Source organism: Zalophus californianus, chromosome 2 (genome assembly GCF_009762305.2).
Source record: "Zalophus californianus isolate mZalCal1 chromosome 2, mZalCal1.pri.v2, whole genome shotgun sequence".
Classification (NCBI taxonomy): Eukaryota; Metazoa; Chordata; class Mammalia; order Carnivora; family Otariidae; genus Zalophus; species Zalophus californianus.
The window spans coordinates 35,291,007-35,313,837 of NC_045596.1; the positions used below are offsets into that span (position 1 = coordinate 35,291,007).

The window sequence follows — 22,831 nt, forward strand, 5'->3', positions numbered from 1 at the left end:
TTGTTGTTTATTTTTGAGGTGAAGGTTTGAGATGCTTCTTCATTTTTGCAGAATGTTGCTGAGAAATTTGGTCTCAGTCCTCAGATTTGTTCCTAGCAGGAACTCACGAGCTTTAGGGGTTTGTTATGATGAATGGAATCTGGCAACCTCAGAACCATAACGGCTGTCCAGCTTCAAAAAAAACAGAGAGAAGGACCCTGCAGTTTTGTGATTAGAAGATAACTTTTACAAAATATTTATAAATGAGTAGGACTAGGCAAATAGATCTACCTGATTTATTCATGTTCTATCTGAGCAAAATTACAAACCAGACAATAATAAATGATGTATGTTTATTTTGGAGACATCAACTTGAAAAAAAATAGGCATGTTGCATCCAGCTATCAAGACAGAATTAACAATAATTTTTGCCTCATAAAGAGATGATTTTTTTCCATCGTTAGTGGTTTGTGGTAGCAGTCTGTATAACTTCCTTAAAGATCTGCATTGGTATATTCAGTATGAGATGTGTCCTTTCCCATTAGTATGTACCTATAGAACTTAGGAATGCTTTGTCCTTTCCAAAACTCATTTTCTTATTTTTCAGTTCTTGTCAGATGGCCAGGCAGCTACAAAATGATTTAATATTCTAGAATAGCACAACTCTTAAAGGGATATTTACCTATATTTTACTTCACATTTTATAATTTTATTTTACAAATTTTAGTATGAGCTTTTAATTTTAATCCATAGCAGTGAAAGAGCAAATCAGATTTGATTCTGTCACAAAGTATTTGGGCAGGAAAAGGCCCTCTTGTTTGCCCCATTTATAGATAGCCACAGTTACTTTAAGCATCTTCCATGAGGCACCCTACTCCCTGGCAACCTGATGGCAGGACATCATAATTCTTTTCTAATCATATATATATATATACATATATGTATATATATATATACACACATATATGTATATATGTATATAATCCTAAATATGTGTGTGTATATATATATGTGTGTGTGTGTGACTTGAGGCAAGATATTTAGGCTCTCTGTGTCTCAGTTTCCTTACCTATAAAATGGGAGCTAAGAATATTATTTATCCCTCACAGTAGTTATGAAGATTAGATTAGTTAGTATAGGTAAAGTCCTTAGAACAGTGCCTGGCCTAATAAGCACTCAATAAACACTAGCTAATATTATCCCAATAATTATTTAGAAAACATATTAAAAACACAATTCTCAATACTGACAAAAGCTATGAGATGGCTGGTGTATGTCAAAGATCGTTATGTAGAAAATTATAGAACATTAAAAAATGTTTTATATTAGATATTTTATATGTGTTAAATGTTAAGACCTGAAAATGGAGAAATGTTATGTTCATAGATTCCAAGAATCCCATATCATAATGAAGTAAAATCCCCTAAATTAAATTATAAATTAATTCATTTGCAGGCAAAATACCAATGAGGTTTGTTTTTCTATTCTTATTTTTTTGTCATGATATTTGGTGAACTGATCCAAAAACTTACATGGAAGAGTAAAGATGCAAGAATAACCAAGGTGAAGAACAAAACTGGGGGTATTGCCTTACTAGGTATCAATATTCCTTATAAAGCTATAGTAATTAAACAGTGTGTTATTGGCCAGGGATAAACTAAAAGGCCAGTGGTATAGAAAAGGGAAACTAGGAGACACTAACATAAATGGAAAATTATATCTAAAAAATGTAGGGGCACCTGGCTGGCTCAATCAGAAGAGCATGTGACTCTCGATCTCAGGGTCATGAGTTCAAGCTCCATGTTGAGTATAGAGCTTACTTAAATAAATAAATATTTAAAAAAATAAAAAAAATTACAAATCAGTGCATGATGGATAGATAAACAATTGGCTATCCATATTTAAAAATTAAAATATTTCTCTATTCAAACTCTATAAGAAAGAGTAAAGGTAAATAGAAGATCTAAATATAAATGTGTTTTTAGAAAGAACTGAAAGTATACAGCTCAAGGTCATGATAATGAGATGGGGTGTGGGCAGGAGAGTAAAATGGAACTAGAAAAGTTAAAGTGGACTTTGGTTATATCTGGATGGATTTCTTTTTCTAGAAGCCTGGGTCACACCCATGGATAGCTGGAGCATGGATATTTGCTGTCTCAGTCATTGTATTTTTTGTTTTCAAAATTTCACAAAATCAAAATGTAAAAAAAAAAGAAAATGACAACTCTGCAATTGATGAAGACGTTTTATTTTTAGGACACTCACACAAAAAGATTTGGAGTACCCTGCACATATCATGTCAGCATTTATAGCAGAAATGGCTGGGCCACCGTGGATCTGAGTGGGATCTTCAAGTAGACAATTAGATAGTTAGAGCAGAGGATCTGGACTCGGGTCAAAATAGAAGCATTGGTCTTGTTAAAGGAATTCATGCAAATGCTGTCATCAGATTGTCTGCTTTCGTTTATTCAATCTGTTGAACACATATTTATTGAGTCCCTAACATATGTTAGACATGAGGCTAAGCCCTGAGGATTCAACAGTACAGGACAAGAGCCCTCATTTGAAGATTAATCTCTAGTGGGAAAGGCATACTTTAAGAATTACTTAGATACATATATCACGACAAAATTTGATTTTGCTATAAAAGAAAACTAGTTATACTTATGTGTGATTTAGAATTTTCTATATTTATCATCAAATTAATTGAAGAAAATGCTTTACAGTTGAAATTAGTTCTTCGGCAGTTATCGATTTATTGCGTCTAATCTCCAATTCCAGCCATCATAATCCTATATACAATTGTGAGTAAAATGTGCTGCATGTTTTCTGAGATAGTTTGTGGTTTGTCGAAAAGGAGGACAATCCTTTTCCCAATACTTTGTTCTAGAGTTAAAACAAAGTCCCTGTAGTAGGTTGACTAATGACCCCCAAAGATACCCAGATCCTAATCCCTGGAACCTGTGAATGTAATCTTATTTGGAAATAGGCTCTTTGCAGATGTAATCAAGTTAAAATGAGATTATCCTGGATTGGAGTGGGCCCTAAATACAGTTTGACTGGTATCCCTATAAGAAAAGGGACATTTGCACAGGAATTTCTCAAAACACTTGGAAACTAAACAACACGTGCTAATTAAACAACACACTCCTAAATAATCATAAAGGAAGTCTCAAAGGAAATGACAAAAGTAAATTGAACTGAATGCAAGTGAAGATGCAATACATAAAAACGTCTGGGGCATGGCTACTTGGAGATTTATAGCACTGATCGCACATGTTGGAAGCAAGGAAAAGTCTCGGTAATCTAAGCTCTCACCTAAAGAACCTAGGAAAAGAAGAGCAAAATAAACCCAAGTCAAATAGAAAGAAGGAAACAACATGGGATGTAATTGAAAATAGACAAAGATGGGGCACCTAGGTGCTCAGCAGGTCATGATCTCAGGGTTGTGAGATCGAGCCCCAAGTGGGGCTCCGTGCTGGACATGGAGTCTGTTTAAGATTCTCTCTCTTCCTCTCCCTCTGCCCCCCCAGCACCCCTTTGCTCTCTCTCTCAAAAAAAAGAAAGACAATTAAAATCAATGAAACAAAGAGCTTGAGCTTTGAAAAGATCAATAAAATTGATAACCCTCCAGCAAGACTTTAACCAAAGTTAAAAAGAGAGGACACAAATAACCAATATCAGAAAGGAAGACGATATCACCACAGACCAAGCAGATATCAAAATGATAATAGAATACTATAAATAATTGTACACACATAAATTTGACAACTTAGATGAAATGGACCAATTTCTCAAAAAATACAAATCACCACACTCATGAAATAATTTGAATAGTCCTATTACTATTAAATAAATTGAATTTGTAATGAAAAACATTCCCCCCAAAGAAATCTTGAAACCCAGATGGTTGCACTGGAGAATTCTAACCATTTAAAGAAAAATTAATACTAATTTTACATCGTCTCTCCTAGAAAATAGAAGAGAGGGAACACTTCTCAATTCATTATGAAGCTAATATTACCCTGATACCAAAATCAGGCAAAGACCATACAAAGAAAGGAAACCATATACAGTGTTCCTCATGAATGTAGATGTAGAAATCCATAACAAATATTAGCCAATAGAATTCATCAATATATAAAAAAATTACATTCCGTGATCAAGTGGGGTTTATTCCAGGATGCAACCCATGAATTTTTTTTAAGGATATGAAAATAGAATAATTTCATAACTAAATATAAGACTGTGGAAAATTTTTGTATTTATTTCCTTTAAACACAGAAAGTGTTCAATAGAGCCATAAAATACACCATGCTGTTTAGTTACTGTGTGAGCTGCATGCACCCAGGAATATAATCTATGGCATTGATTCTATTTTCTTTTCCTCATTATACAGTTTCACCTAAGACAAACTTAATAGCAATTTTGTGTGTGATTTTTTTTTCATAAATAGCATTTATAAAAGAAATGTAACTACAACATTATTTTCAAAATGAAAACCTAAAATCACTGCATTGCTTTATTGATATGAACATTTTGGCTTTTTAAAAGATCATTTCTTAGTAAATGATTACACTTAAAAATATAACTTTAGTTAAATCATTGACTCTATTGAACACCAAGTAATCAAGCATTGTCAGTTTTAAAAGGCCATTAAATCAAAGCAGTCTTTTTCCTATTCCTTCTTTGAAACAAGTAATGAAAATGCAAGTACAGGGGCACCTGGGTGGCTCAGTCATTAATCGTCTGCCTTCGGCTCAGGTCATGGTCCCAGGGTCCTGGGATCGAGCCCTGCATCGGGCTCCCTGCTCTGCTGGAAGCCTGCTTCTCCCTCTCCCACTTCCCCTGCTTGTGTTCCCTCTCTTGCTGTGTCTCTCTTTGTCAAATAAATAAAATCTTAAAAAAAACAAGAAAATGGAAGGACATGCAGTGTACTTTTGTCTAATGTGAAATTAATAAATCACTAGAAAACTATTTTTAGTGTTCTACAGAGAGTCTTATTGTGATCAAGATCAAAGCAGCTTCATGGCTTCTTAGCATGTAATGTGCCAGTACCATGCATCAGCTTTATTTTTCCATGTATCTGTAAAGACTTTATTTCTAGAAGTTTCTATGTTGTGACGAGGTTACCTAGAATAAATCCCAATGACTTGACCAGATAAAAACACAGTTTACACAGCTGAATATTACCAAATTTTCAATGGTAGAAAGTATAAATGAAAATAGAATAACCAAATCAATAATGACAGAAGCAAAAACAACAACAACAAAAAACAAAAATTACATTTATCAAGGCCAGGGTTACTCATTATAATTTTTTTCTGGAGATGAGTACAATATTGGTAGGCAAGAACACGTAATAGTTTAATGTTGTGTTTAATATTCCTTTGTGTAAAACTATTGGCATTCATATTCATAGGACCACTGTGGTTTTTATTTATTTATTTATTTTATTATTATTGTTTTTTATTGTTATATTAATCACCATACATTACATCATTAGTTTTTGATGTAGTGTTCCATGATTCATTGTTTGCATATAACACCTAGTGCTCCATGCAGTATGTACCCTCTTTAATACCCATCACCAGGCTAACCCATGCCCCCACCCCCCTCCCCTCTAGAACCTTCAGTTTGTTTTTCAGAGTCCATAGTCTCTAATGTCATCTCCCCCTCTGATTTCCCCCCTTCATTTTTCCCCTCCTGCTATCTTCTTTTTTTTCTTTTTAGCATATAATGTATTATTTGTTTCAGAGGTACAGGTCTGTGATTCAACAGTCTTACATATTGTGGTTTTTATTTTTATGAAGGCCGAGTAGCAAGCACATTTGTAACATGAAAGATTTGTATTCAGTTCCCTTTATGTAGAAGCAACCTACTGCACCAAACTTATTAATTTATTCTCAACTGATACATAAATGATTGAGCTAATCTTGATTTACCAACTAAATGGAATATGAGCTCTCAACAAGCAAAATTTATTGATTTTTACATTTACATTTTACATTATATACTTCTACCCAGCTTCTGAAAAATACAAAGAGGAAATTACAGCTTTTGTGGTTTCTTAAGGAATTAGTATAATCTAGTTGGTCCTAAACTACAGAACAGGAATTAAACTTTTAAGATTTTTGTGCTGGTTTACCTGTGGCTACCTTATAAGAAGAACATGCTTTTTTGATTCATATTTATACTTTCAGATGTTGATCCATCCCCTTCCTTCCTTGATTTGGTCTTTTCATTTAAAAAGATATCTTTCATGAATGATTGAATTGTTAGAATCATGCGTTCATTTGCTCTTTTTCTCGTATTACAGACTTTTTCCAGAAAATGGTATTATGAGATTCCTGGCAAATGATTGGATTGGCAAATAATTCAGGCAGATGTGAAAATATATATCAATAGCAAGTTGGAAAAATTCAGTGTATATAATGATACCAGATAGTAGTAAGGGTGTGGGGGAAGATGAAATCACGTCCATGTTGGTTGAAGTGTAAATTGGTTTGATGACTTTGGAGAGCAATTTGGGAGTACTTTGTAAAGTTGAAGATTCATCAGCCTTGCCAAGATACTTCTCTACCCTAGAAAAACCCAGGCACTTGTACACAGGGAGATTATCTGAGCAAGTTTGTAATACAGGAAATAATCCACTTAACAGTGAATAAACACATAAACCATGGTTTATTCAAACAATTAGTATGCAGGATTTATAATGAATGGTCCAGCCCTACATGAATAGATAGTTAATTTAAAAAATGCAATGCTGAGTAAACAAAAATCAGTTGTAAAGGATACTTAAAGTATAATTTATATAAAATTTAGAAATAGTACTATTTATGGATTCTACATACATAATAAAAGTAGAAAAACATCATGAATATGATACACACCAACATTAGGATAGTGGTTACTGCTGAGGAATGAAATGACAGGTTGAGGAAATAGATGTATCTATAATATTTCATTTTTTAGAAAGCAAAGTGAGAGAATTGAAGTAAAGAAAGCAATGTTTTAACACATGTTAAACTTGGTAATTTAGCATTGTTTCATTTACAGGTGTCTTTCCCATTGCCTTTTGTACTCTTATGTGTTTAAATGGTTTCATGGTTAAAAAGAAAAATAATTTCTAATTACCCACTGTAAAGGGCTGAGTTCAGGTGAATGTACTCCCATAGGGATAACTTCGAAGTAAGGGAATTAAAGAGGTTTTCTCTTAAGCTGGCCAAGGAAGTAGCAAGAAGAATAATTTGTCAAGGAATGAACTTTGAAAATAGACCAGGATACATTGTGATTTTCATGGGAAATTATTCTGATACAGTCTTCTTTTAAAAAATCTTGAGGAATTAACTTCAGTGCTTATATTTTCTCAGCAATAAAAAATAATGATAATCATAACATTTAATAAGCACTTACTGTATTCAGATTCTGCTAAATTATTTATTTTCTCATCAAATTCTCACAGTGTCTCTGTGAAGTAGGTATTATTATAAACCACTTTGGAAGATGGGCTAAGTACTTTCCCCATTTACATGGCAGCACTAGTGTGTCTGGGCCATCCCCTTTGAATCTTCTATTTTTTTTTTTTTTTTAAGATTTTATTTATTTATTTATTTGACAAAGAGTGAGAGCAGGAACACAAGCAGGGGGAGCGGGAGAGGGAGAAGCAGGCTTCCCGCGGAGCATGGAGCCCGATGTGGGGTTCGATCCCAGGACCCCGGGATCATGACCTGAGCCGAAAGCAGACGCTTAACAACTGAGCCACCCAGGCGCCCCTGAATATTCTATTTAACAGTCTTTTTATTTCAGTGTTAGGACCTCAAAAATAATATTTTGAATATGTAAATGTAAGTTTATGTTAACAGGCATCTGTCTGAATGGAAAAGACGTGCCTATGTCTTTATTATCCTCCAGCTCAAAAATTTTGTGTTTGTATAGTTAGATTGATTAGATACTAGTTCTACTTCTGAGAAATAATAATCTTTTTATTAAGAAATAGAAATTGCTCATTTGCACATTTAAAAGATCTTCAAATTGAGAAACAGTAGGTAAGAGTTTTTATATATTAAAATCAAAGCAGAAAAATTGCCCAAAGTATATTCAAGTATATTTATTTCTCTCAGAAACAGGGAAAAGCTGAGGATGGAATCAGATTTAGGATCAGACTGTATAAGCTTAGTTTCTGAAATTATTTGAGAAGGAGCATAATTTTTATTTTAGAATTAATTAGAGTTGAATTTATTGGGCCATCAAATGCTCTAATAAGTACCTGTTGTTTTTCAGGTACTGAACTATCCTCTTTATAAGTAGGATTTCATTTAGTCCTAGCAACGTTGTGTGCTCGTTTTGCAGATGAGAAAACAAAATATGGGAGGGTGAGTAAAAGGCTCAGGGTTGTACAACTTGAGAATGGCAGTCATGATTCAACCTAGAGTAGAATTTGAATCCATGTTGTCAATTCTCTGCTTTTCCACCTCCTTCAAGCTGTTAAGGGACCCAATGTAGAAACCCCTATAACTAGTTTTAGGACAAGCAGGTGAATCTGAGCTCTGAAACCTGCAACACCTTTTGATGGAAGGCTGAGCACGTACTTATTTTTTTTTTTGTGAGAAACAGTTACAGTTAAGGATATTAACCTAAAGGACCTCAATAAAGATTGAGGTAGAGTTTAATGGAAAAAAAATTGTTCTCTTTGGAAGACATGCTAGGGAGCTATGAATGGCTTTTCTTTTTATCCATGAAAAGATTAGAAGTATAGTATTCTGAATTATTTTCCAGGCAGAGAAACTGTAAAAGAATGCAAGACAGAGAGAGAAGCAGGATTCAGAATATTATGTATTGCTTATTATTACAAAAGCAGAAAACAAGAAAATATTGACAATTAAAAAAATTTAAAAATCTGTAACTCTCACTGAGTGATAAATACCATTATTACCTTGGTGTGTACAACTCTCTTTATATTCTTCAAAAATCAAATCATGCTGTTCAACCTGTTTTGTTACCGATTATAGCTTTTTTTAAAGGTTAAAAGCATTTATTTTCTTTCTTTAGGGCATACATGGAGCTATAAAAATGTCAATATGGTAAGTATATACCTGTGAGGTTTTTGACTACCTTTCCATAAAACTTACTTTAACAAAGTATTATTTTCTTCTGTTCTCTATTCAAGGTGGTTCCTTACAATTGTGATCTGGTTCTTGAGGCCAGCTACAGGGTGAATGTCAGCACTTTTTTTTTTTTTTTTAAGATTTTATTTATTTATTTGACGGAGAGAGACACAGCAAGAGAGGGAACACAAGCAGGGGGAGTGGGAGAGGGAGAAGCAGGCTTCCCACGGAGCAGGGAGCCCAATACAGGGCTTGATCCCAGGATCCTGGGATCATGACCTGAGCCGAAGGCAGATGCTTAACAACTGAGCCACCCAAGCACCCCAGATGTCAGGACTTTTCATGAACTGAACAACCCTCTATGTCAATCATATGATTCTTCTTTCATGTTAGAAGGCTTATCCAGAGCCAAAGTTGAGACAGAGATAACCATCATTTGTGAAAGGTAGAAGAGATCCTACAGAATGAGTATTTATTTTACACATGCGGTAAGTGAGGACTCCAAAATAATGTCCAAGGCCCTATAGCTGGTTCTTGGTGAGAGCCCCTGACTGAAATCCAGCTGTGCTAACTCAGTCCATTGCTCTGTCATCTACTGCTTATTGTCTCTCACTCAGGATTCCATCTCATGAGATTGCAGAATAGAGCACTGTGTTCTAGTTTTATTGGGAAATGTTTCCAGCATCCACCCTCAGGGCCCTGCATAAAGAGCGCCTTGGAAACATCTCCACCATTAAGAAATTCCATGAAGCTTAGTAATTGTTCCCATTACCCTTTAAAAATCCTTTATACCATTGGAAGAACAGAATGCCCATTCATTGGTCTTAGGATTTAAGACAGCCATCAGAAAGATTTTTAATTTGGTTTTCAGAGTCCTGTTACTGGGCTATGAGGCCTGGTGGGAGTCTAAGGTGGAGGGAGAAATGTAGAACAGAAGCTGGCCAGGGAATAGCCAAAGGTTTAATTTCACCAATAGGAAGGTTTTTTTTGTCCTTCCTTTATCAATTGTCATTGTCCTCTTCATCATCAGTCCAATTTTTTTTAAATCTAACATATCTTATGTTTACTGTAGTCAGATACTGAGCTCAGTGCTTTTATATACATTATCTCCTTTCATCTTATGAATCAAGTTATGTTTTTCCCATTGTACAGATTAGCAAACTAAGGCTCAAGGGACTGTAAGAGCCTCCTATCTAGTAATCACGCTAGGATTCTTTGGGTCTCTGGAGCCATACTCTTTACAGTCTATTATTCTATTCCTCTGATAACTATCCATGAGGGGTCGAGGCCCCCAATCCCAAATCAGAGTGCAGAGTAAGCTTAGAATTGATCCGGACAGTGATATGAAAAAGGAGGATCTAAGCCGGGGCACATGAGGCCTATGGCAATGAGTTTTCTGAGTCTGGTACTGAAGATTTGGATCTGTCTGACCATCCTGGAGGTTATGTCCCAGGGGTGGGGTAAGGAGAATCTAGTATAATCAGACTGTCATGTTTTGTTTTACATATGACATTCACTTTCAGGGAAGAAACAGGTGGAACTAAGTCAGTGCAGTTTCCATGCTGTATGTATTCAGTTCTTGGCAAGTGAGAGGTTTATGTGTGTTTAGGATCAGGGCAGGGATGGGAAGGGTGAGGATCTTCCATCTGAAGGAAAAAAAAAATGTGCAAGTCACAATAGGTGGTGATGGAGCACATTCAAGGTAATAAAGGCCACCCTGAGGGGTGGTGGACCAGATTTCTCCCTGTATCGTTGCTGGTGGAGTGCACAATTTTCTATCTGAATATCAATATAGTCTCAATTCTCAAAGTATGGTCTCTAGACCAGCAGCATCAGAATCACCTGGGAACTTGTTGGAAATACACGTTCTTGAGCTCCATCCCAGACCTACTGAATTGGAAAACTTGGAGTGGGGCCAGGTCTTACAGATCCAGGTGCCTGGTGCAACTAATGTTTGAGACCCACTGACCGGCAGCATTACAACATTTAATTGTCAGGCAACCATATGGGTTAAGTATTATTATCTGTGTTTTACAGAAAAGAAATCCAAGAAATGTCCAGTTAATGTTGGGGATCATGCCCATCTAATAAATAGCAAAACTGAGGTTAAAATTCACTATTACCTGGTTGTAGACTTTAGGTTCCATGCTGCTTCTGGGTAATTTTAACTGTTAACTGAATTTCATCTTTGAGTTAAACTATTTGGACATTTTTTTCAGAGGTGATTATACTTTCATATTACTTATTATGTAATATCATAATATATATTTATTTGCCTCTAACATAGCGTTTCAATGATATAATGGGAACTACCTACTCCAAGGAATTATCTGGAGGCACTTACAGATCAATTAACTAACTTTCCTTCCTTTTCCCTTTAGCTCTTTTCTTCCACAATTTATTTTGAAAATCTCAATGCTGTGTTTGTGTATCATGCACACACATTTTCCTGAGCTATTTGAAAACAAATTGCAGATGTTATAACAATTCAGCTCTAAATTATTTAGTATGTTTCTCCAAGAAGAACTTTTCTTACACACCCACAATACTACTAGTACATTGAATAGATTCAACAGTTGTTCAATAATATAATTAAATGTACAGTCCATATTCTAATTTCTTCAATTATTAAAGAAAAAGTCCCCTATAGTTTTTTTTTTTTTTCAGATTTATTTACTTATTTGAGAGAGAGAGAGAGAGAGAGAGAGCATGCATGAGCGTGGTGGGGAAGGGCAGGAAGAGAGGGAGAGAGTCTTAAGCAGACTCTGCTGAGCACAAGCTGTATGGGACACGGGGCTGGATCCCATGACCCTGAGATTGTGACCTGAGCTGAAACCAAGAGTCAGATGCTTAACCTTCTGTGCCACCTAGGTGCTGCCCCTTATAGTTTTTTTTTTAAATTCAATATTCAACAGAAATCATGCAATGCATTTTGTTGTCATGTCTTTTTCATCTCCTTCATCTAGAATAGTCCTTCTTTTTGTTTGTTTGTTTGCTTTCATGCTCTTGACATTTTTGGAGTGTGGGCTCATTGTCTAGAAGAATGTCCCACTTCCCATTTGCGTACTTCCTGTTGCATCACGTTAGGAAGCACATGATGTCTGTTTGTGCCATTCTTGATAATGAACAACTTGGTTATTTAGTTACTTGATGTCTACTTAGATCTCTACAACATAAAGGAACTGCTTCCTCTTATAAATGAAAAGTGATATGTGAGATGATGCTCTGAAACCTGTTCTTCAACTTGTCACTCAGTGGTGTTAGCATCAGTATCACATAGGGGGGTTGCAAAAGGGTGATTTTTCTAATTTTATTATTTCTACATTTATTAACTGGCATTCTTCTGCTCCATCATTTCCCCTTTTTTCTCTCCCCTTTATTTAGTATGTATTATGTATTAGGTATGCATCTATCAATGTATGCATGAATGTGTATATGTATGCATGTATATATTATCATCATTTACTAATCATTATCATTATCATTTCTATCATTTTTTGAAGCATAATACATCGTAATTTTTAATGAATGATACTAACTGTATGGTCACTGGGTTTGTACCTAAATAGAAGAGATAGAAGAGATTTGATGATTTGTGTAGCCAATGGGATGGGTCAGCCCCTTACTCTTGTAGTCTCTGTTACTCTTTAGGACTTGGTTGACATATTTGGGGCAGAGTGGAGGGAGGAAGAATGGCCAGAGAGAATCTTTTAGATCTGATTTTTCACCCGAATTTCTGTATTTGTAGCCTATTTTTAAGAGAAATCTGCTTTGAATTGGGGTCAAAGATACGTTCTCTGGTGCATTTTTATTTTTTTTTATTTTTTTTTATTTTTTATTTTTTTTTTTTTTTAAAGATTTTCTTTATTCATGAGAGAGAGAGGGAGAGAGAGAGAGAGAGAAGCAGGCTCCCAAGGAGCAGGAGGCCCGATGCGGGACTCGATCCCAGGACCCTGGGATCATGACCTGAGCCGAAGGCAGATGCTTAACCATCTGAGCCACCCAGGCGCCCTCTGGTGCATTTTTATATCTTTGTGAGTTCAGTGGTCTTCAACAAGTATTTTATATACATGAGATTATGGCATATGTTATATTATTATGCTATATATATACACACACACATGTATATTCAGTTGTGAGAAGAGGATCTCTATATTTTCTCTGATAATATGAGTCATCTTCAAGTTTTAATATTGCTGAGGGGAAAAGAAATGACTAAGATTCAGAGAATCTTATGTTTCTTGAATAAAAGTTATAAAATAGGTCACAATGTTTGGAAACAACTTGTAGAATACATGAAAAATATAAAAATGATGAATTGTGAGAAAATAAAATTTGATTTGTGCTAGAGTGAGTGAATTGGGTTAAAGGTAGTAAGTTACATTCGTTATTCTAAAGAGACTACAAACATTATTTAAAAAGTAGTCTTGTTTTAGATAAAAATGCCATGTTAAAATTAAATTATTAAAGAAGTCTATGATTATTTAGACTTGTGAATTAATATATATACTTTAAAAAGCATGATAGGAAAAAAAACTGGGAAAAATAGGATTATCTTTAAAATGGAGATTAAGAAAAATTAAAGTAGCTGAATATAATGATTTTCTAGCTGTGTTCCTTCTGGTTTTCTTTTCTTTTTTTTTTAAAGATTTATTTATTTCAGAGAGCAAGAATGAGAGAGAGAGAGTACATGAGAGGGGGGAGGGTCAAAGGGAGAAGCAGGCTCCTCGCCGAGCAGGGAGCCCGATGCGGGACTCGATCCCAGGACTCCGGGATCATGACCTGAGCCGAAGGCAGTCGCTTAACCAACTGAGCGTTCCTTCTGGTTTTCTTGAAAATTGTGCCCTCTAAGTGCTGGAAAGCTCAGAGGAAGCCTAAGTCCGTGGTTGGGTAAGTGGGTTGGATGTTAGAAGTACATTTGCAAAACTTCAGAACAAATCTTCTGTTGCTTTATTTTTTTATTTTTATTTTTTAAAAGATTTTATTTATTTGAGAGAGACAGCACAAGCAGGGGGAGCTGCAGAGAGAGAGGGAGAAGCAGACACCCTGCTGGTCAGGGAGCCTGACGTGGGGCACGAACCCAGGACCTGAGATCATGACTTGAGCATAAGGCAGATGCTTAACCGACTGAGCCACCCAGGTGCCCCTCTTCTGTTACTTTAAATAAAGCTCCTAGGAATTTATTTCTTTAACTTTTCTCCTGATTCTTCCATTAAAGGTTGTATAAGCACAGTATAACCATGGAGGGGGAGGAAATTTCTCAGAGTTTTTTGAGATAAGAATTTGAGGCAAACAACTTTAATCTTTCAGGTGCAAGCAGGGCTGCCATGGATATTGGACAGACTGTGCCCTGTCTGCCCTAGGGCTCCTGGCCAGGAAGAGAGGCTGACTGACAAGCTATGCATTGTGACAAGATCAAGAGACTGCACTCTGGAAGAAAGAGTGCCTTTCTGTAATATGCACAAAGGACACATACGGGCTAGGTTAAACCTGGCCACAATATTGGTGAAATTTAGAAGTAATTCTCTCTCCCTCTTTTTTTTTTTTTTTTGAAATAATTCTCTTAAATGCTGTTCCAGATGACTGTGTCAGAAGGAAACGTGGGAAAGGGAAAGTAAAGGTCTAAAGGCCGTACTCCTTGATTAAAATGACAGGTATTGATTATCATTTTTTATCTTTCCTGATCTCTCTGGAAGAGGAAAGTGATCTTTCAAATTCCTTTGTGATGAAAAGCAGTGATTATGTTTTAAGAAATATTTCTGGTGTTCAGAGTAAGCAACACATTATTTATGGAATCTTAGTTTGGGGTATATCTACTTTCATTTTTAGTTCCCAAATATTAGAATTTCAGAAGAAAATCATTTAAAAATACTATTTATGGTAGTTTTTAAACTACTTTCAATTTTTTTGTTCTTTATATTCACTCTCTGTAATCATGTTAAGATATCTTCTAAAAATCGGTGGCTTTTGAGGGACCATAAAAGCTTAACCACAAAAGGTTATGGGATTTAAAAAAAAGACCTTAAAAGGGACATTTATTACTATTTTTTCCTCATTCAATTTGTCAACCTTAAAAGTAAAATATACAGTTGTTTTTTTTTATCAGCAAAATGGGCTTATTCAGGAATAGCAAAGGAATTAAAATTTCGGACAAGCATACTATAGCAAAAGCCACAGGCAAGTCTGGAGAATAAAGGAAAGGAACACACTTTTATAGAGGATAGTGTGTAGTCAGTCGGAAAGGGCTGTTATAAACAAAAAGTCCATTGGGGTACAGTGAAAGTTGGTAGTGTCGTGGCTTCTCATTGGATGAGTTATGGCGGTTTGTTATTGGCTGGGCTGTTGCCAGACACGGGGAAAATCTGCCTTCTTCCTGCTGGAGTAAAGCTTTTTCCTTTCGGGAATGTGAGGTACGCCTCTTCAATTGAGCCTGCAGTTGGTGACAAGTGGTGATATATGAGCGTGCTCCCTTTTGGCCTCCTGACTTCTTTTCTTCAATTACATACATTGCTATTTGTTATTCATGTGGCTGATTCTCACTGTAACTTCTTAATTTTTTTGAGAGCTTCTGAAAACTATTCCCTTTAGAAGGAAGCAAGGCAAAGACAACAACTAGTCTATATCTTTATCAGACTTTAATATTTTAACAATTAGGCAATTTTTATATAAATTGATATTGCCATTATTATTCTTGAGTGATTACTAATGTTTAGCCATCTTTGAATTGCACTGAGGTCAGTTGTCTTTGTATTCCTTAAGGAGAAATCTGGGATATTGGGAAATGGTGATGGTTTACTGAAAATTGTCATTCCATGATTTGTTTGTTTGTTTTCGAGACATACCTGTTGAACTTTTTTTTTTTTTTTTTTTTTTTTGCTTATGTGTATGCGAGTGGCAGTGTTTGTAGGTATAGGTCATTTATAGTTAATCAAGTTCCCTCAATCTTCTGAATTCTTTGTACTCTCCAGTAGCTGTGCCTGATCCATTTTGACTGTCACCTCCACCAAATGCCTCATTACCACACCAGATGAGCCAGATGGCTTGTTTCTCTTTATTCCTAACATGCTGCTCTGGAGACATGCCTAAATTCTATCATTCTTTCTATTTTCCTGTGGTTCATATACCTGAAGTAAGCGTTAGAGTAAAAAACAGTCACCTTTTTGAAATTTTTCAGCAAGCAGTTTTTCAGCAAGCAGTTTTTCTCTAGAACTCAATCATGGAGAGACTAGGAAATATATACAACAGCTGCTTCTCTTCTCACACCGTCCATCTGGGGCGTGTGTTTTTCTGGTTTCAACAAAATATTCAATACATTTCAATCTGGGCCAATTGCCAGATTTGTGATGGCACCATAGAGCTCTACAGCTGATTTTTGAAAGTGGCTATATTTTTAATTTTTCTTGTATAACATAGGAAGATAATTCTCTAGAGTACACTATAAAATAACAAAGCAGTTATCTCACTGGTTTTTTTTAATGAGTCAGCAGAGAGGCTATGACTGGGGAACTTTTATGGATCACAGGATTTACAATTTGGAGAACTAAAAGAGATAAACAACTAACTGATGTTCTTGAGGTATTGGTAAGTGTTGCTGACCTGTGATAATGACTCCCATGTTAAAATCCTTTAATTATGCATTGATTTTTCCATAGTAGTAGATTTTGTATTGTCTGCATTCCCTTCTGATACTTTTGGGAGCACAGCGTAATGATATGTTTCTGATCTTTGTGATAGTTAGGATTAACAGGAAGCCCAAAGTGAGAGTGACTTAAAGAAGGCAGAGATTTATTTCTCTTTCTCATAAACAGGAAGCGGAAGTAGACAATCCACAGCTAATAAGGAAAGTCCACAAACATGAGGGACTCAGGTTCCTTCCATCAGGTCTCCCTGCCATCTTAACATATAGCTTGTAACTCATGGTCCAAGATGTCTGCTCCAGATACAAATCTCATGTCTGCTCTTAGCCAGCATGAATGAGGAAGGGTAAGGATACACCCTGACCTTTAAGGAAGAACACTTACTCGTGTTTTCATAGACCGTTTCTACTTACATCCTGTTGGCCAGGATCTAGTTACGTTGCCATGTCTAGCTATAAGGAAGACTGTGAAATGTAAATTTCAACCTGTTCCCAGTTAGAAATTAATGGTTCTATTACCAAAGGAGTAGAGGAAGATGAATATTGGGGCACAATTAGCAATCTCTGATGTAACTTTAAATAGTTTGCTTTAGAGGCTTATTTATGAATATTTTCCAGGGCAGTTTTTAAATTCTCCTTAAGAACTTGATCTGTTTTTTCTGGAATAGCTCAATGCATTTTGTTAATGACATTGTTTTAAAGTATAAGAAAGGTAGATTCTGATCTTTCTTAAATGGTATAAGAATGGGGCACAGATCTATATCCTGTTTCTCATCCGTCAGCTCTGGCACACAGATATACCCAAACCTTTACAGGTGTGTTGCTAAATTTTGATCAATGAGAAAAACTTATTAATTTTTGTAGCTGATTATGTATATAGTTATGCCATGTTGTCATTTAGAACATTGAATTGAGTAGGTGCCCAGAAGCTGGATACAGCAGGTACAGAAATCAAGGGCGGTATGGGGAGGTTTCTGTGTTGGAGATGCAAGCTCTACCTTGTGGATTTGCTATCATGAACATGGGGCTTCCATTTTCCACCTTCACTCCCACATTCCAGCCAACAGGAAAGGAATTAGAGGAGAAGAGTACATGCCTTCCCTTTACTGGCAGAATCTGGAATTTGCACACATTACACAGGTAGATCTATCTTTCCTTCTTTCTTTCTTCCTTCCTTCCTTCCTTCCTTCCTTCCTTTCATATAACCATCTCTTACACTCAGACTTTTATATTGATTAAATCTGATTACATCTAAGTCTTTTAGCCTTTAACACTGTTTGCTATTTTTCATTATAAAAGCAGCATATATATTTTGAAATATATAAATCTCTAAATGTATTTAAAGGTAAGTGTTTCACAGTATAAATTATTGTCTGCATTTTGAATGGTATCTTTAGATTATGTTATCAGAATTGGAACAAACAGATTTGGTAGATATTACCAATTTACTTTTTTTAAAAAATTAAAATTTACATTCTTAGCAGCTATATTTGAGAGTGTTTATTGCAAACTTACTAGCATTAAGTTTTCTCATGCAGTTTTAAGAAATATGTAAGATGTCTTCATTCTAAGTGAAGATAAATATTGTCTAGTCTTAGCTTTTTCCATTTTGTTTTTTTCTTAAGGGATCATATTAGGTATTTATTTTTAAGTAATGCTAATTTTTCTTCTGTCATATTCATTAATTAAAAATTTCGGTATGTTCTAAGTCTTTTGCAGTCTTTTTTAAAAAGATTTTATTTATTTGACAGAGACACAGTGAGAGAGGGAACACAAGCAGGGTGAGTGGGAGAGGGAGAAGCAGGCTTCCCGCTGAGCAGGGAGCCCGATGCGGGGCTCGATCCCAGGACCCGGGGATCATGACCTGAGCCGAAGGTAGACGCTTAACAACTGAGCCCCCCAGGCGCCCCAGTCTTTTGAATTCTTATTGAAGAATTTAATAAGAACTTAATTTTTATTCTTCTTATTGAAAGATATAAAATGCATACATAGTTCAATTTATTAATCATAAACATTGTGATTTTCTTTTTACTGTTTCTAAGTGTACAAGATATTTACCATCCTGACATTCAGAGTTGCATAGATATCTTCATTTTCTTCCATTTTATTTTTTTCTTTAATTTGATTTGGTGGATGGAATGAGGTAAGGCTCTAAATCCATACATTTTCCCCAAATAGCTAATAGTGAATCCCTGTTGTTTATTAAATAATCTTTTTCATTTGCATCCATTTGTGGTATCTTATATATTACATATATTATGTAAATACACAAACTATAATATGTGTTTTCAACCCAACCTTTTCTGTCTTATTGGTGCCAGAAATATTTTTGTAGCAGAATATTTTTATGTGATGAGAAATTTTGTTGTAGTGTTTGGTTGTCCTTACAGCAGTTATTACCATTTTGTGCCAAGAGACCAATAAAAGCATTTTCTTAAAAAAATATGAATTTAGGAAGTGCTTTTCCACATGAATGTCCTGCAGGTACTTCAAACTCAATACATCCAGAAGAAACCCGTTATTGGTAGCCTGTCACGGCTCTCTTCTAATGGTTCCTAGTGCAGTTAATGGCTTAGCTCTCATCCAGTCACCCTCGCTACAGAGTCCAGCTCCATTTCTGACTTTCCTCTCTTCATTTCACCCTACATACAACTATTCCTTAGTGTTTTCTAACTCTGTCCAGAAACTAGAATCATTTTTTCCCTTTGGTTGCCACCGCCTCTCCTCTCAGGGCTCTGCCACCTCTCCTGAGAACAGCTTCAGGTTCTTACCTGCAGCCTCCCATGTGTCCACCTTCTGCATAGGTACCAGTTATCTCTAGATTACAGATACAAGCATATTACTCGTTCTGCTCTTAATCCTTGGGTGGCTTCCCGTTGTCTTCAGAATAGAGTTCAAATTCATTACTGGGCTATTCAAAGCTGAGCAAAAGATGGGTCTCCTTCTGACTTACTTTTTCAGCTCCCTTCATTCCTGGCCACCCACAAACTCTGTGTTTCTGTCACCCTGGTAAATGGCTCACTTTTACTTTGAAATATTTAAACATGCTTTTCCGCTGGGCTGTTTTGTCCATAGACACCTCACTCTGTTTTCATAATCCACACTTTAATTCCCAGATCAAATATCACTGGCTGTGGAAAGCTCTCCTTATCTATGAAGTCAAACTTAATTGCCCTGTACTCTGTGCTCCTATTGAATTTGTGTACACATTTATCACAGCCCAGGTTACTTTCTAAATTATTTAAGATGCAGTATATCTGGTGAGACTGTACATTTTAAGGGGGCCAACACAGCCCATCTGTCTTTGTAGACACAGAATACGACCGACCTCGCAGCAGATTTTCTTAGTTCTAGGAGAATAACTTAAGCATTCCCTCTTACTTGTATAACTGAGATGTGAGTTTGTGCCTACAGCATGGACAGTATCTAACCCCCAGCCTTCTAGGACTCTTTAACATGCAGAACTAATCCCTGGGGAAGATTTAGGTATGTTTGCAGAGGGCCAAAGAATACCCTAGAAGACATGTTCAGGTACCATCTTCTTTCCTTCCAAGGTTTACTGGGGTAACTTTTCTGATAGATTGAGATGGTTCTGATGTATTTAATGGCCCTCTGTCACTAAAGCTTATGAAGGACCTGAATGGGGAGGTTACTGTGAGGAAGATGGTCCTGATTCATCACCATTTTCCCTATTTGTGGGGTTTGATTGTTTCTGACAGAGCTTGAGTTTGGGCTGGAAAGTTCTATGCCCTACATCCTGGCTTGGCTTCTGACTCCCATCCATGGTGGGCTTCTGAGTACAAACTAAAGGAGATAAAACCTTGGGAGCCCAAGCAGAAGGTAGCATTGCAGCCTCTGGAAAGGATCTGGCCCAGGAGGATGACTTAGGATCTAGAGACCAGAGGCCAGGATGCATTTTCAATTTCATTAGCAACAGAAGTAACGAAAATTACAAATTGAGGCTCATGGTGTCCTGATCAAACTCTCCAATTTTGTCTTGTGAACTTCAAGTGGTTTTCCTTAAACTAACACCCCCTGCCCCCAATTTCTGTTGGAAAAAGAGCTCAGGTAATTTAGGCATGGAGTAATTGGATTATTAAAGGAGTAACTATATTTGTACTCCAAGCCGGTTAGGCAGGTTATCCAGCTTACACTTAGTTGTGCCTCTCCCATGACAGGGTAAATATCTGCAAAGTGGATCTCCCTGCGATGAGAACAGTTATTTGAACACTGTAAATAGTTGTATTTAATTGCTTCTACCCTATGTTTATTTTAATGTTTGTAACTACAGTCCTAACAGGTAACATTTTAAAGTTCTGTACAAAAAGTTATTTTTTATTTGCAAATGTTCTTGTGGAAGATGCAGACTGCCTGGAATAAAGCATGAAGCAGGGCTGCCTCTGTTCCTTGGGGTCTCAAGATGTAGTTACTGCTGTATGTTGTCATTAAAACTGAGAGATATGCAGTGTCATTATTTTTTAAAAATGATTTTGTCTATTTAGGTTGGCACTGGAGAGGATTGCTCCACAAAATCAGCCCCCAGTTTTCAGTTGATGAGTTTTGCAAATTTCCTTGCTCTTGCTCTCTTACACAGAAATTGGTTACCCTTTGCTGCAATTTAAAATACCATTTTTCTTATTTAGAGGGGAGGTTTCTAAGTACACCCTCCTATTGGAGAATGTTTATGCTGACCACCTATAATTTAGAATATATAAATGTGCTCCCTGGGACTTGTGCTGGCTCAGCATTTTCCCCCAAACTCTTCAAAGAGATTTTTGTGCGAGATCTCCATGGTTCATACTGTTAGTTCCCTTCCCTATTATTGTCTGTTTATATGAAAGGGGGACTGCTTGAGTTTTACTATTCGTGTCCTGTATGAAACCATGTGCTCTGTATTCCAATGGGAAATACATATAAAATGTAGTAGTTTAGCTGAAATTTATAGGAATTTTTGTTAAAGAAAATATAGAGGTGTTTTGTAAGAAAAATAGTGTTGATCTATCTATATACCTACGTATGTATGTATGTATATATACATGTATGCATCTGTCTGCCTAGTTTTATCTATCAACCAACTATCTAGTGGTGTGCTAAATGTTTAGCAGTAGGCTCTCCAAGAGAGAATAATGTCTAGTTTCTAAATTTTGCCAATTTCTGAGGCATCAGTACTCCACCATGGCTCATTTCAAGCTACCAACATGATGTCATTGAACCCAGAATTGGGAAGTAATGCACAGTAGAACACTTTTCTGTAATATTTTCACCATAAAGTTACAATAAATGTAAATAACTTCAAGATCATACATAATGGTAAAATACGATAAAATAACTAGGAAGGGTCCATTTTGATTATTTATTTCCTTTGTTTTAGTGCAATATATTTAATTGTAAGTGTCTGTAACTTGGTTTTTAATAATGATTGAATTTAAGAACTCTCGCAAAATTCCTGAGAATTTAGCAATTGGCCTTGTAAGCTGGTGTAAACTGGATCCAATACAACACTGTATTTATCTGTTTACTTCTATTCACGTCTTTCCCTTTTCTAAGTAGAGTGGGCCCTGGGGAGATCTTTGTTTGTTGAACTTTATATGGTGGGAGTTTAGGTAAGCAAGTCTGGAGGCAGAAGCAAGAGTAAATTGCAGAGTATAATGAAGGATGCAAGCTTGTGTGTGTTGAGCGGGTGGATGCTAAGATTATAGGGGACAGGACGCAAGAGTTAGCCGGCTCTGTGGTAGAAGAATGGAGAAGAAAACTCTCTATTCTTACTGAGAAAGCCTCAATTTATACCTTTTATTTATTTATTTATTTATTTATTTATTTTTATTTTTATTTATTTATTAGAGAGCAAGCGAGAGAGAAACAGCATGAGAAGGGAGAGAGTCAGAGGGAGGAGCAGGCTCCCTGCTGAGCGGGGAGCCCGACGCGGGACTCGATCCCAGGACTCCAGGATCACGACCCGAGCCGAAGGCAGACACTTAACCAAATGAGCCACCCAGGCGCCCTATACCTTTTATTTATTTTATGTAATTTTGAACTACTCAAATTTGAAAGAACTAAAAATAGCCTGTCCTGTCAAAAAATTTTTTTTAAAGATATATGATCTGATTTT

General features: G+C 36.1%; 1 protein-coding gene across 7 annotated transcripts in view; it reads left to right on the top strand.

The window, feature by feature from the left end:
• GRXCR1 (glutaredoxin and cysteine rich domain containing 1) overlaps nt 1-22,831 on the top strand; it is a 306,510-nt gene that overhangs the window by 16,436 nt on the left and 267,243 nt on the right. For 3 of the 7 annotated variants that reach the window (XR_003520592.1, XR_003520587.1, XR_003520590.1), the window contains exon 3: nt 9,031-9,062. The exons of the other annotated variants lie outside the window; for them this stretch is intronic. The gene's annotated coding sequence lies outside the window, so the exon portion shown is untranslated. The remainder of the gene's footprint in view (nt 1-9,030; nt 9,063-22,831) is intronic. 7 annotated transcript variants of the gene reach the window in all.